Genomic DNA, 14,346 nt, shown 5'->3' with positions numbered 1-14,346 from the left:
CTCAGTTTTATATACTGACACCTAAGAAAAAATAATACATTGATCTCTTCTGTTAAATAAGACGGAAAGGCTCTCCACCGAGTACGGTTTAAATGCTGCCTGCCGTCTGCCTTAACTAATGCTACATACTGTTTGAAATAACAATCAGTGTATATCTTTTTTCTTCATCTGTTTACTAGTGATCACGTCACAGCCCAGTTCTGGGACATGGGCAGTTGGTGAGAAAAGACTTCAACAGCACCCAGAACATTGGCCCTTGTCGTGGTGACGTCACCGCTTGGAGAATTCCTCATCGTTTTTGGCTCTTGCAGCAGCGACCTAGGACCCAGAGCTATGCAGTCACAGATTTAAAAAAAAAAGATATTTGCCCTCTATGTTATTACAAACAGTATGCAACATTAGTAAAGGGAGAGGGCAGGCAGCTTTAAAGCTTACTTGGTAGTTAGCCTTTCCTTCTTTTTTATTAAGATTTGCAGCTCCTTATTAAGTAATACATCATTATTGATGCAAAAGACTTGAGACTAGGGAGGAGGTTCAACTTCCAGCAGGACAATGACCCTAAACAATACAGCCAGAGCTACAATGGAATGGTTTATATCAAAGTATATCCATGTGTTAGAATGGCCCAGTCAAAGTCCAGACCTAAATCCAATTGAGAATCTGTGGCAAGACTTGAAAATTGCTGTTCACAGACACTCTCCATCCAATCTGACAGAGCTTGAGCTATTTTGCAAAGAAGAATGGGAAAAATTTCACTCTCTAGATGTGCAAAGCTGGTAGAGACATACCCAAAAAGACTTGCAGCTGTAATTGCAGCAAAAGGCGGTTCTGCAAAGTATTGACTTGGGGGGCTGAATACAAATGCACCCCACACTTTTCACATATTTATTTGTAAAAAAAATTGAAAACCATTTATCATTTTCCTTCCACTTCACAATTATGTGCCACTTTGTGTTGGTCTATCACATAAAATCCCAATAAAATACATTTATGTTTTTTGGTTGTAACATGACAAAATGTGGAAAATTTCAAGGGGTATAAATACTTTTTCATGGCACTGTATCTATTAAATCAGTTTACTTAGATGTTTGCCTGGCGTTTAGCTTTAAAATTCAAACCCTGAAAAACATTTTTGATTGGTTGATAACATCAGGCTGTTATGTCCTTAATTAGCCTTGAGGGTTGATGACATGACAGGAGTTTCCAGTTTCTCCTGTTTCTTCACTCAGCAATTACATAGTAACAAGGTTCAAAAGTGATACAGATCTACCAAATTTAGCTAAATTTTGATCCAAAGCTTTGCTGAAACCTGTAGCAACTTGACATGCAAATGCATTAGGCCCTATTCACCCTGATGCATTATGATAACATTACTACTCATTACTACAGGGCACAATAATGCTTTAACTGTGGTGGGTTGCAGTGCCATACATTTTGACAATGCCACCCTAACCCCCCCCCCCCCCCCACACACACACACACACACACACACACACACACACACACACTACAGTGGTAGGCAATGCAACAACATTGCAGGAAACCACAATATACATTGATGCATTGTGGTGCCACCACCAACCAATTCCAGATCAGTGGTCCGCCTCAACGACGCACGCTTCAATGCAGGATATGAATAGATTTTTATTGTCACTACACTAAGCTGTGAAGGTATAATATCTGATTGACTAGTATAGGTTTCTTGAGTCCTGGACATTAATGCAGAAGCACTAATGTGCTATTATAAACCATTCCTCTGTGATTGTTTCCAGGTTTCCTACCAGGTTTATCTGCTTGTATTGTGTATGCCTTTACTGTCTATGTAAAGAAACAAACTCTCCTTAATATTTTACTGCAGGATATGGTAAAGAGATTCATCCCTGCCCTCACCTACATTACAGGGGTTAGCCAGGTCTTTGCAGACTGAGACTCAGACAGTTTACACACTTCATTATAAAGAGCATCATTTTCTGGTCTATCTGGAGGAGCAGCTTCCTTTGAACTATAGGCGGGAGCCTGGGTCAGCTAAATAGAAATATAGCCACAGAAGTTGCTGTATATAACTAGTTGACGATGCATGTATAGCCATTGCCAATGACACAGGTTTAATGATCCAGGCAGTGGCGGCTGGTGTTCAAGCTTTTTGTGGGCGCAGACAAACTGAAAAATGAACCTGTTCGTAATGCAGGACTGTAAATAGTAATTTATCAGGTGATTATGTATTATTACTGCTAGATAAAACTGTGCCCATCATATTCAGACTCACTGTGCCCATCATATGCAGCCTCACTGTGCCCGTCACAGTAGGCCAATAACATCTACATTTCAAGTAAAAGAAAATAAAATCACTTAAAATCAGGTGTCCTCACCAGAGTCCCCTTTTAAATCAGGTGCCCTCTTTACATCAGGTGTCCTCATCAGAGTCCCCCTTTACATCAGGTTTCCCCGTCAGAATCATCCTTTACATCAGGGATCCCCATCAGAGTCCTTCTTTAAATCAGGTTGCCCCTTTACATTAGGCATCCCCATCAAAGTCCTCCCTTTACATCAGGTGTCCCCATCAAAGTCCCGCTTTACATCAGGGGTCCCATTCTGAGTCTTCCTTTAAATCAGCTGCCCCCTTTACATCAGGGGTCCCAATCGGAGTCCTCCTTTAAATCAGGTGCCCCCTTTACATCAGGTGTCCCCATCAGTGTCCCCCTTTACATCAGGTGTCCCCATCAGTGTCCCCTTTTACGTCAGGTGTCTCCGTCAGGGTCCTCTTTTACATCAGGTGTCCCCATCAGAGTCCTCCTTTAAATCAGGTGCCCCCATTTGATTCCTCCTTTAAATCAGGTGTCCCCATCTGAGTCATCCTTTACATCAGGGATCCCCATCAGAGTCCTCCTTTAAATAAGGTGCCCGCTTTACATTAGGTGTCCCCATCAGAGTCCTCCCTTTACATCAGGTGTCGCCATCAAAGTCCCGCTTTACATCAGGGGTCCCCTTCAGAGTCCTCCTTTAAATCAGGTGTCCCTTTACATCAGGGGTCCCAATCAGAGTCCTCCTTTAAATCAGGTGCCCCCTTTACATCAGGTGTCCCCATCAGTGTCCCCTTTTACATCAGGTGTCCCCATCAGGGTCCCCCTTTGCATGAGATGTTCCAATCAGCATCTCTCTTTACATCAGGTGTCCCCATCAGAGTCTTCCCTTTACATCAGGTGTCCCCATCAGAGTCCTCCCTTTACATCAGGTGTCCCCATCAGAGTCCTCCCTTTACATCAGGTGTCCCCATCAGAGACCTCCCTTTACATCAGGTGTCCCCTTCAGGGTCATCCTTTAAATCAGGCGCCCCTTTACATCAGGTGTCCCCATCAGTGTCCCCCTTTACATCAGGTGTCCCCATCGGTATCCCCATCAGGTGTCCCCCTCTACGTCAGGGTCCCCCTTTAAATCAGGTGTCCCCATCAGGATCCCCATCAGAGTCCTCTCTTTACATCAGGGGTCCCCATCAAAATCCTCCCTTTACATCAGGTGTCCCCATCAGAGCCCCCCTTCATATCAGGGGTCCCCTTCAGAGTCCTCCCTTTATATCAGGGGTCCCCATCAGAGTCCCCCTTTACATCAGGGGTCACCTTCAGACTCTTCCTTTAAATCAGGTGCCCCTTTACATCAGGAGTCCCCATCAGAGTCCCCCTTTACATCAGGTGTCCCCTTCAGGGTCCCCCTTTATTACAGGTGTCCCCATCAGAGTCTTCCTTTAAATCAGGTGCCCCCATCAGATTCCTCCCTTACATCAGGGGTCCCCATCAGAGTCCCCCTTTACATCACGTGTCCCCATCAGAGTCCTCCCTTTACATCAGGTGTCCCCTTTAGGGTCCTTCTTTAAATCGGGTGCCCCTTTACATTAGGTGTCCCCATCATTGTCCTCCCTTTACATCAGGTGTCCCCATCAGAGTCATCTTTTTCATCAGGGGTCCCCATCAGAGTCCTCCTTTAATTCAGGTGCACCCTTTACATCAGGTGTCCCCATCATAGTCTTCCCTTTACACCAGGTGTCCCCATCAGAGTCCTACCTTTACATCAGGTGTCCCCATCAGAGCCCCCGTTTAAATCAGGGGTCCCCATCAGAGTCATCCTTTAAATCAGGTGCCCCTTTACATCAGGTGTCCCCAACAGTGTCCCCCTTTACATCAGGTGTCCCCATCAGTGTCCCCCTTTACATCAGGTGTCCCCATCAGAGTCATCCTTTACATCAGATGTCCCCATCAGACTACTCCTTTACATCAGGTGACCCCATCAGAGTCATCCTTTACATCAGGGGTCCCCATCAGAGTCCTTCTTTAAATCAGGTACCCCTTTATATCAGGTGTCCCCATCAGTCCCCCTTTACATCAGGGGTCCCCATCAGAGTCGTCCTTTAAATCAAGTGCCGCTTTACATCAGGTGTCCCCATCAGAACCCCTCTTTACATCAGGGGTCCCCATCAGAGGAGTCCTTTAAATCAGGTGCCCTTTTACATCAGGTGTCCCCATCAGAGTCCCCCTTTACATCAGGTGTCCCCATCAGTGTCCCTCTTTACATCAGGTGTCCCCATCAGTGTCCCCCTTTGCATGAGATGTTCCAATCAGCATCCCTCTTTACATCAGGTGTCCCCATCAGAGTCTTCCCTTTACATCAAGTGTGCCCATCAGAGCCCCCCTTTAAATCAGGTGTCCCCATCAGTGTCCCCCTTTCCATCAAGTGTCCTCATCAGGGTCCCCCTTTACATCAAGTGTCCCCATCAGAGTCTTCCTTTAAATCAGGTGCCCCCATCAGATTCCTCCTTTAAATCAGGTGTCCCCATCAGAGTACCCCTTTACATTAGATGTTCCAATCAGCATCCCTCTTTACATCAGGTGTCCCCATCAGAACCCCCCTTTCAATCAGGTGTCCCCATCAGGGTCCCCCTTTACATCAGGTGGCCCCATCAGAGTCCTTCTTTAAATAAGGTGCCCCCTTTACATTAGGTGTCCCCATCAGTGTCCCCCCTTTACATCAGGTGTCCCCATCAGAGTCATCCTTTACATCAGGGGTCCATATCAGTCCTTTAAATCAGGTGCCCCCTTTACAACAGGTGTCCCCATCAGAGTCCTCCCTTTACATCAGATGTCCCCATCAGAGTCCCCCTTTACATCAGTAGTCCCCATCAGGGTCCTCCTTTAAATCAGGCGCCCCTTTACATTAGGTGTCCCCATCAAAATCCTCCCTTTACATCAGGTGTCCCCATCAGAGTCCCCCTTTACATCAGGAGTCCTCTTCAGAGTCCTCCTTTAAATCAGGGGCCCCCTTTACATCAGGTGTCCCCATCAGTGTCCCCCTTTACATCGGGTGTCCCCATCAGAGTCCCCCTTTGCATGAGATGTTCCAATCAGCATCCCTCTTTACATCAGGTGCCCCCATCAGAGTCTTCCCTTTACATCAGGTGTCCCCATCAAAACCCACTTTACATCAGGTGTCCCCATCAGAGTCCTCCCTTTACATCAGGTGTCCCCATCAGAGTCCTCCCTTTACATCAGGTGTCCCCATCAGAGTCCTCCCTTTACATCAGGTGTCCCCATCGATGTCCCCCTTTACATCAGGTGTCCCCATCAGAGTCCTCCCTTTACATCAGGGGTCCCCATCAGTGTCCCCCTTTACATCAGGTGTCCCCATCAGTACCCCCATCAGGTGTCCCCCTCTACATCAGGTGTTCCATCAGGGTCCCTCTTTACATCAGGTGTCCCCATCAGGGTCCCCTTTTACATCAGGTATCCCCATCAGGATCTCCATCAGAGTCTTCCCTTTACATCTGGTGTTCCTAATCAGAGTCCCCCTTTACATCAGGGGTCCCCATCAAAATCCTCCCTTTACATCAGGTGTCCCCATCAGAGTCCCCCTTCATATTAGGGGTCCCCTTCAGAGTCCTCCCTTTACATCAGGGGTCCCCATCAGAGTCCCCCTTTACATCAGGTGTCCCCATCAGAGTTCCCCTTTACATCAGGGGTCCCCTTCAGACTCCTCCTTTAAATCGGGTGCCCCTTTACATCAGGGCTCCCCATCAAGGTCCCCATCAGAGTACTCCTTTAAATCAGGTGCCCCCATCAGATTCCTCCCTTGCATCACGTGTCCCCATCAGAGTCCTTCCTTTACATCAGGTGTCCCCATCAGGGTCCTTCTTTAAATCAGGTGCCCCTTTACATTAGGGGTCCCCATCAGTGTCCCCCTTTACATCATATCTATCATTAGGGATAAGCCGAACACCCCCCGGTTCGGTTCGCACCAGAACCTGTGAACGGACCGAAAGTTCGCACGAACGTTAGAACCCCATTGACGTCTATGGGACTCGAACGTTCTAAATCAAAAGTGCTCATTTTAAAAACGAATTTGCATGGTATTGTCCTAAAAAGGGTTTGGGGACCCGGGTCCTACCCCAGGGGACATGTATCAATGCAAAAAAAACTTTTAAAAACGGCCGTTTTTTCGGGAGCAGTGATTTTAAAGGGGTTGTAAAGGTAAAAATTTTTTCACCTTAATGCATTCTATGCATTAAGGTGAAAAAACTTTTGACAGTACCGCCGCCCCCAGCCCCCCCGTTTTACTTACCTGACGCCTCGAATCTTCGCTCCTCGTCCTCGGCAGCTTCATTGCAGCTCAGCCTGGTCGCTGATTGGCTGCAGTGGATGGATTGAAAGCAGCGCAGCCATTGGCTCGCGCTGCTGTCAATCACATCCGATGACGCGGCGCGCCGGGGGGCGGGGCCGAGTGATACAGCGAGCGGCTATAGCCGCCGGCTGTATCACGGGAGCGCGCCCGCAAGCACTCACCACCGTGCGAGGGAGCTCGCATGAAGGTGGTAAATGCTTGCGGGGAGGAGCTGAAACAGCCGCCGAGGGACCCCAGAAGACCAGGTTCGGGGCCACTCTGTGCAGAACGAGCTGCACAGTGAAGGTAAGTATAACATGTTTGTTATTTTAAAAAAAAAAAAAAAACACCTTTACAACCCCTTTAATGATGCTTAAAGTAAAAAAAAAAAAAGTGAAATATTCCTTTAAATATCGTACCTGAGGGGTGTCTATAGTATGCCTGTAAAGTGACGCGTGTTTCCCGTGTTTAGAACAGTCCCTGCACCAAATGTCATTTTTAAAGGAAAAAATCTCATTTAAAACTGCTTGCGGGTTTAATGTAATGTCGGGTCCTGGCAATATGGATGAAAATCAGTGAGACAAACGGCATTGAGTACCCCCCAGTCCATTACCAGGCCCTTTGGGTCTTGTATGGATATTAAGGGGAACCCCACACCCAAATTAAAATAAGGAAAGGTGTGGGGCCACCAGGCCCTATATACTCTGAACAGCAGTATACAGGAGGTGCAAACAAGACAGGGACTGTAGGTTTGTTGTTAAGTAGAATCTCTTTGTAATTTTGAACGGGTACATTTTTAACGTGTTTAGCTCCAGCCAAAAAATCTTTAAGCTTTTTGGAAAACATAGGGAAGGGTTATCACCCCTGTGACATTTGTTTTGCTGTCTTTCCTCCTCTTCAGAAAATTTCACCTCACTTTTTGTCCCAATGGATTGGAAAGCATCAGTGGAAAGGAGAAATGTTTTTCCCATATTAACTCTTACAGGAGAGAATTTCCCTTCCTAGGGGTAGATTTCATCTCACTTCCTGTTGTCTCCTTCCGTTTGCAAGTAGGAGTCGTTTGTAAGTTAGTTGTTTGAAAGTAGGGTCCTGCCCTATATACTCAGCAGAAATTTGGGCCTTAGGTGTTGCTGTGGCCACAACACTGTAAGCCCTCACAGGGCCCTGCTGTGAAATATTAGATCAAGAATTGTAATTACATGCCCCTGTTGAACAGGAGCTGAAAAATTAGGCCTTAGGCACTGGTGCTGGTGCCACAACACTGCAACCCCTCACAGACACTCTAGTTGGAACCCAGGAACGAGCCCTGCTGCAAAGTATTGCATCAAAAATTGTAATTACACGCCCCTGTTAAACAAGGGCTGAAAAATTGGGCCTTAGGTACTGGTGCTGGTGCCACAACACTGCAGCCCCTCACAGACACTCTAGTTGGAACGCAGGAACGAGCCCTGCTGCAAAGTATTGCATCAAAAATTGTAATTACACGCCCCTGTTAAACAGGGGCAGAAAAAATGGGCCTTAGGCACTAGTGCTGGTGCCACAACACTGCAACCCCTCACAGACACTCTAGTTGGAATGCAGGAACGAGCCCTGCTGCAAAGTATTACATCAAAAATTGTAATTACACGCCCCTGTTAAACAGGGGATGAAAAATTGTGCCTTAGGCACTGGTGGTGGCGCCCAGAACCAAAAATGTTCTTACAAGCTATCAGCGTGATGATTGAGGAGGAAGAGGATAATTACTCAGGGATAGTCACTCAGCATCAGCATAGGCAGTCTTTGAAGGGATCTGAGATTTCAAAAAAAATTATTCGGTTACATCAGCATCAGGTGCTTGGTAGCTGGTGGTGATCCAAGACTGATTCATTTTTATGAAGGTCAGTCGATCGACCGAGTCAGTGGACAGACGCACCCTGTGATCGGTTACCACGCCTCCAGCAGCACTGAATGTGCGTTCCGAAAGAACGCTGGATGCAGGACAGGCCAGTAGCTCAATTGCATACTGTGCAAGCTCTGGCCAGTGATCCATCCTCAAGACCCAGTAACCCAGAGGATTTTCGGTGGGAAAGGTGTCCAAGTCTGATCTTGCCCCTAGGTATTCCTCACAGCTGAACACTGTGAGCAGGACGCACCCCACTAGCTTGTAGGTTTAGCTGAACACTGTGAGGTGGACGCACCCCACTAACTTGTAGGTTTAGCTGAACACTGTGAGCAGGACGCACCCCACTAACTTGTAGGTTTAGCAGAACACTGTGAGCAGGATGCACTGTACTAACTGTAAATAGTCTAGCTGCCTGACTGTGGTACTAATAGGATCAAAAGAACACAAGCAATTTTCTTCAGGTAGCTGTATTTACTGTAACAAGACAAGCCTGCCTGTCAGTAAGAAGATAACAGAAACGGATCTAGCTGAACACTGTGAGCAGGACACACCCCACTAGCTTGTAGGTTTAGCTGAACACTGTGAGGTGGACGCACCCCACTAACTTGTAGGTTTAGCTGAACACTGTGAGCAGGACGCACCCCACTAACTTGTAGGTTTAGCAGAACACTGTGAGCAGAACGCTCTGCACTAAATGTAAATAGTCTAGCTGCCTGACTGTGGTACTAATAGGATCAAAAGAACACCAGTAATTTTCTTCAGGTAGCTTTATATACTGTAACAAGACAAGCCTGCCTGTCAGTAAGAAGAGAACAGGAACGGATCTAGCTGAACACTGTGAGCAGGACACACTGCACTAAATGTAAATAGTCTAGCTGCCCGACTGTGGTACTAATAGGATCAAAAGAACACCAGTAATTTTCTTCAAAATACTGTAACAAGACAAGCCTGCCTGTCAGTAAGAAGATAACAGGAACGGATCTAGCTGAACACTGTGAGCAGGACGCACTGCACTAAATGTAAATAGTCTAGAAGATAACAGGAACGGATCTAGCTAAACTGAATACAGTGTATATATATATATATATATATATATATATATATATATATATATATATATACACATACAACACCTGGGATGCATAGATATAGACAATACACTTTAAGTGCAGCTAACTGACTGACTGTCCTGCCTAATCTAGCTAACTCAAATGAAATGACACTGTCTCTCTCTCTCTATTTCTCAGCACACCGGAACACACTGCACAGGGCCGCCGTGCAGGCGGCCTTATATAGTGTGGGGCGTGTACTAAATCCCCTGAGCCATAATTGGCCAAAGCCTCCTTGGCTTTGGCCAATTACGGCTCTCTGTTAAGGCGGCGCTGTGATTGGCCAAGCATGCGGGTCATAGTGCATGCTTGGCCAATCATCAGCAAGCAATGCACTGCGATGCCGCAGTGAATTATGGGCCGTGACGCGCCACACGAATTTGGCGCGAACGGCCCATATCGTTCGCAATTCGACGAACGATCGAACAGCCAATGTTCGAGTCGAACATGGGTTCGACTCGAACATGAAGCTCATCCCTATCTATCATATATCTATCATATATCCCCATCAGGATCTCCATCAGAGTCTTCCCTTTACATCTGGTGTTCCTAATCAGAGTCCCCCTTTACATCAGGGGTCCCCATCAAAATCCTCCCTTTACATCAGGTGTCCCCATCAGAGTCCCCCTTCATATCAGGGGTCCCATTCAGAGTCCTTCCTTTATATCAGGGGTCCCCATCAGAGTCCCCCTTTACATCAGGTGTCCCCATCAGAGCTCCCCTTTACATCAGGGGTCACCTTCAGACTCCTCCTTTAAATTGGGTGCCCCTTTACATCAGGAGTCCCCATCAGAGCCCCCCTTTAAATCAGGGGTCCCCATCAGAGTCCTCCCTTTACATCAGGTGTCCCCATCAGAGTCCTTCTTTAAATTAGGTGCCCCCTTTACATTAGGTGTCCCCATCAGAGTCATCCTTTACATCAGGGGTCCATATCAGTCCTTTAAATCAGGTGTCCCCATCAGAGTCCTCCCTTTACATCAGGTGTCCCCATCAGGGTCCTCCTTTAAATCAGGTGTCCCCATCAGAGTCCTTCTTTAAATCAGGTGCTCCTTTACATTAGGTGTCCCTGTCATTGTCCTTTTACATCAGGTGTCCCCATCAGAGTCATTCTTTACATCAGGTGTCCCCATCAGAGTCCCCCCTTTACATCAGATGTCCCCATCAGAGTCCCCCTTCACATCAGGGGTCCCCATCAGAGTCATCCTTTACATCAGGGGTCCCCATCAGAGTCCTTCTTTAAATCAGGCACCCCTTTATATCAGATGTCCCCATCAGAGTCATCCTTTTCATCAGGTGTCCCCATCAGAGTCCCCCTTTACATCAGGGGTCCCCATCAGAGTCCTCCTTTAAATCAGGTGCCCCTTTACATCAGGTGTCCCCATCAGAGTCCCCCTTTACATCAAGTGTCCCCATCAGAGTCTACCTTTAAATCAGGTGCCCCATCAGATTCCTCCTTTAAATCAGGTGTCCCCATCAGAGTACCCCTTTACATTAGATATTCCAATCAGCATCCCTCTTTACATCAGGTGTCCCCATCAGATTCCTCCCTTTAGATCAGGTGTCCCCATCAGAGCCCCCCTTTAAATCAAGGGTCCCCATCAGAGTCCTCCCTTTACATCAGGTGTCCCCATCAGAGTCCTTTAAATTAGGTGCCCCCTTTACATTAGGTGTCCCCATCAGAGTCATCCTTTACATCAGGGGTCCATATCAGTCCTTTAAATCAGGTGCCCCCTTTACATCAGGTGTCCCCATCAGAGTCCTCCATTTACATCAGGTGTCCCCATCAGGGTCTTCCTTTAAATCAGGTGTCCCCATCAGAGTCCTTCTTTAAATCAGGTGCTCCTTTGCATTAGGTGTCCCCGTCATTGTCCTCCCTTTACGTCAGGTGTCCCCCATCAGAGTCATTCTTTACATCAGGTGTCCCCATCAGAGTCCTCCCTTTACATCAGATGTCCCCATCACAGTCCCCCTTTACATCAGGGGTCCTCATCAGAGTCCTCTTTTAAATCAGGTGCCCCTTTACATCAGGTGTCCCCATCAAAATCCTCCCTTTACATCGGGGGTCCCCATCAGAGTCCTCCTTTACATCAGGTGTCCCCATCAGAGTCCTACTTTAAATCAGGTGTCCCTATCAAAATCCTCCCTTTTCATCAGGTGTCCCCATCAGAGTCCACCTTCATATCAGGGGTTCCCTTCAGAGTCCACCCTGTACATCAGGGATCCCATCAGAATCCCCCTTTACATCAGGTGTCCCCATCAGAGTTCTCCTTTACATCAGGGGTCTCCTTTAGACTCCTCCTTTAAATTGGATGCCCCTTTACATAAGGGGTCGCCATCAGATTCCTCCCTTACATCAGGGGTCCCCATCAGAGTCCCCCTTTACATCAGTTGTCCCCATCAGAGTCCTCCCTTTACATTTGGTGTCCCCATCAGGGTCCTCCTTTAAATCAGGTGTCCCCATCAGAGTCCTTCTTTAAATCAGGTGCTCCCTTTACATTAGGTGTCCCCATCATTGTCCTCCCTTTACATCAGGTGTCCCCATCAGTGTCCCCCTTTTCATCAGGTGTCCCCATCAGTGTCCCCCTTTTCATCAGGTGTCCCCATCAGGGTCCCTCTTTACATCAAGTGTCCCCATCAGAGTCCTCCTTTAAATCAGGTGCCCCTTTACATAAGGTGTCCCCATCAGTGTCCCCCTTTACATCAGATATCCCCATCAGGGTCCCACCTTACATCAGGGGTCCCAATCAGAGTCCTACTTTAAATCAGGTGGCCCTTTACATCAGGTGTCCCCATCAGAGTCCTTCTTTAAATAAGGTGCCCCCTTTACATTAGGAGTCCCCACCATTGTCCTCCCTTTGCATCAGGGGTCCCCATCAGAGTCCCCCTTTACATCAAGTGTCCCCATCAGAGTCTTCCTTTAAATCAGGTGCCCCCATCAGATTCCTCCTTTAAATCAAGTGCTCCTTTACATCAGGTGTCCCCATCAAAATACTCCCTTTACATCCGGTGTCCCCATCAGAGTCCTCCCTTTACATCAGGTGGCCCCATCAGAGCCCCTCTTTACATCAGGGATCCCCATCAGAGTTCTTCTTTACATCAGGTGTCCCCATCAGAGTCCCCTTTACATCAGGTGCCCCTATCAGAGTCCTCCTTTACATCAGGGGTCCCCAACAGAGTCCTTCTTTACATCGAGTGTCCCCATCAGAGTGATCCCTTTACATCAGGTGTCCCCATCAGGGTCCTCCTTTACATTAGTTGTCCCCATCATTGTCCTCCCTTTACATCAGGGGTCCCCATCAGAGTCCTCCTTTAAATCAGGTGCCCCTTTACATCAGGGCTCCCCATCAGTGTCCCCCTTTACATCAGTTGTGCCCATCAGAGCCCTTCTTTACATCAGGTGTGCCCATCAGAGTCCGCCCTTTACATCAGGGGTCCCCATCAGAGTCCTACTTTAAATCAGGTGCCCCTTTACATCAGATGTCCCCATCAAAATCCTCCCTTTTCATCAGGGGTCCCCTTCAGAGTCCTTCTTTACATCAGGTGTCCCCATCAGAGTCTTTCTTTAAATAAGGTGCCCCCTTTACATTAGTTTTCCCCACCATAGTCCTCCCTTTACATCAGGAGTCCCCATCAGAGTCCTCCTTTAAATTAGGTGCTCCTTTACGTCAGGTGTCCCCATCAGGGTCCCCATCAAATTCCTCCTTTACGTCAAGTGTCCCCATAACAGTCCCCCTTTACGTCAGGTGTCCCCATCAGAGTCCCCCTTTATAGCAGGTGTCCCTATCAGAGTCCTCCTTTACATCAGGTGTCCCCATCAGAGTACTCCTTTACATGAGGTGTCCCCATCAGAGTACTCCTTTACATGAGGTGTCCCCATCAGAGTCCCCTTTACATCAGGGGTCCCCATCTGAGTCCTCCTTTACATCAGGTGCCCCCATCAGAGTCCTCCCTTTACATCAGGGGTCCCCAGAGTCCTCCTTTACATCAGGTGTCCCGATCAGAGTCCTCCTTTACATCAGGTGTCCCCATCAGGGTCCTCCTTTACATCAGGTGTCCCAATCAGGGTCCCCTTTACGTCAGGGGTCCCCATCAAATTCCTCCTTTACGTCAGGTGTCCCCATAACAGTCCCCCTTTACATCAGGTGTCCCCATCAGAGTCCTTCTTTAAATAAGGTGCCCCCTTTACATTAGTTTTCCCCACCATAGTCCTCCCTTTACATCAGGAGTCCCCATCAGAGTCCTCCTTTAAATTAGGTGCTCCTTTACGTCAGGTGTCCCCATCAGGGTCCCCATCAAATTCCTCCTTTACGTCAAGTGTCCCCATAACAGTCCCCCTTTACGTCAGGTGTCCCCATCAGGGTCCCCATCAAATTCCTCCTTTACGTCAAGTGTCCCCATAACAGTCCCCCTTTACATCAGGTGTCCCCATCAGAGTCCTCCTTTAAATCAGGTGCCCCTTTACATCAGGTGTCCCCATCAGAGTCCTCCCTTTACATCAGGTGGCCCCATCAGAGCCCCTCTTTACATCAGGGATCCCCATCAGAGTTCTTCTTTACATCAGGTGTCCCCATCAGAGTCCTCCCTTTACATTGGGTGTCCCCATCAGGGTCCTCCTTTAAATCAGGTGCCCCCTTTACATTGGGTGTCCCCATCATTGTCCTCCCTTTACATCAGGTGTCCCCATCAGAGTCATCATTTACATCAGGGGTCCCC

The sequence above is a fragment of the Aquarana catesbeiana genome, linkage group LG08 (assembly GCF_042186555.1).
Source record: "Aquarana catesbeiana isolate 2022-GZ linkage group LG08, ASM4218655v1, whole genome shotgun sequence".
Classification (NCBI taxonomy): domain Eukaryota; kingdom Metazoa; phylum Chordata; class Amphibia; order Anura; family Ranidae; genus Aquarana; species Aquarana catesbeiana.
Note: the sequence above shows the minus strand (reverse complement) of the source record.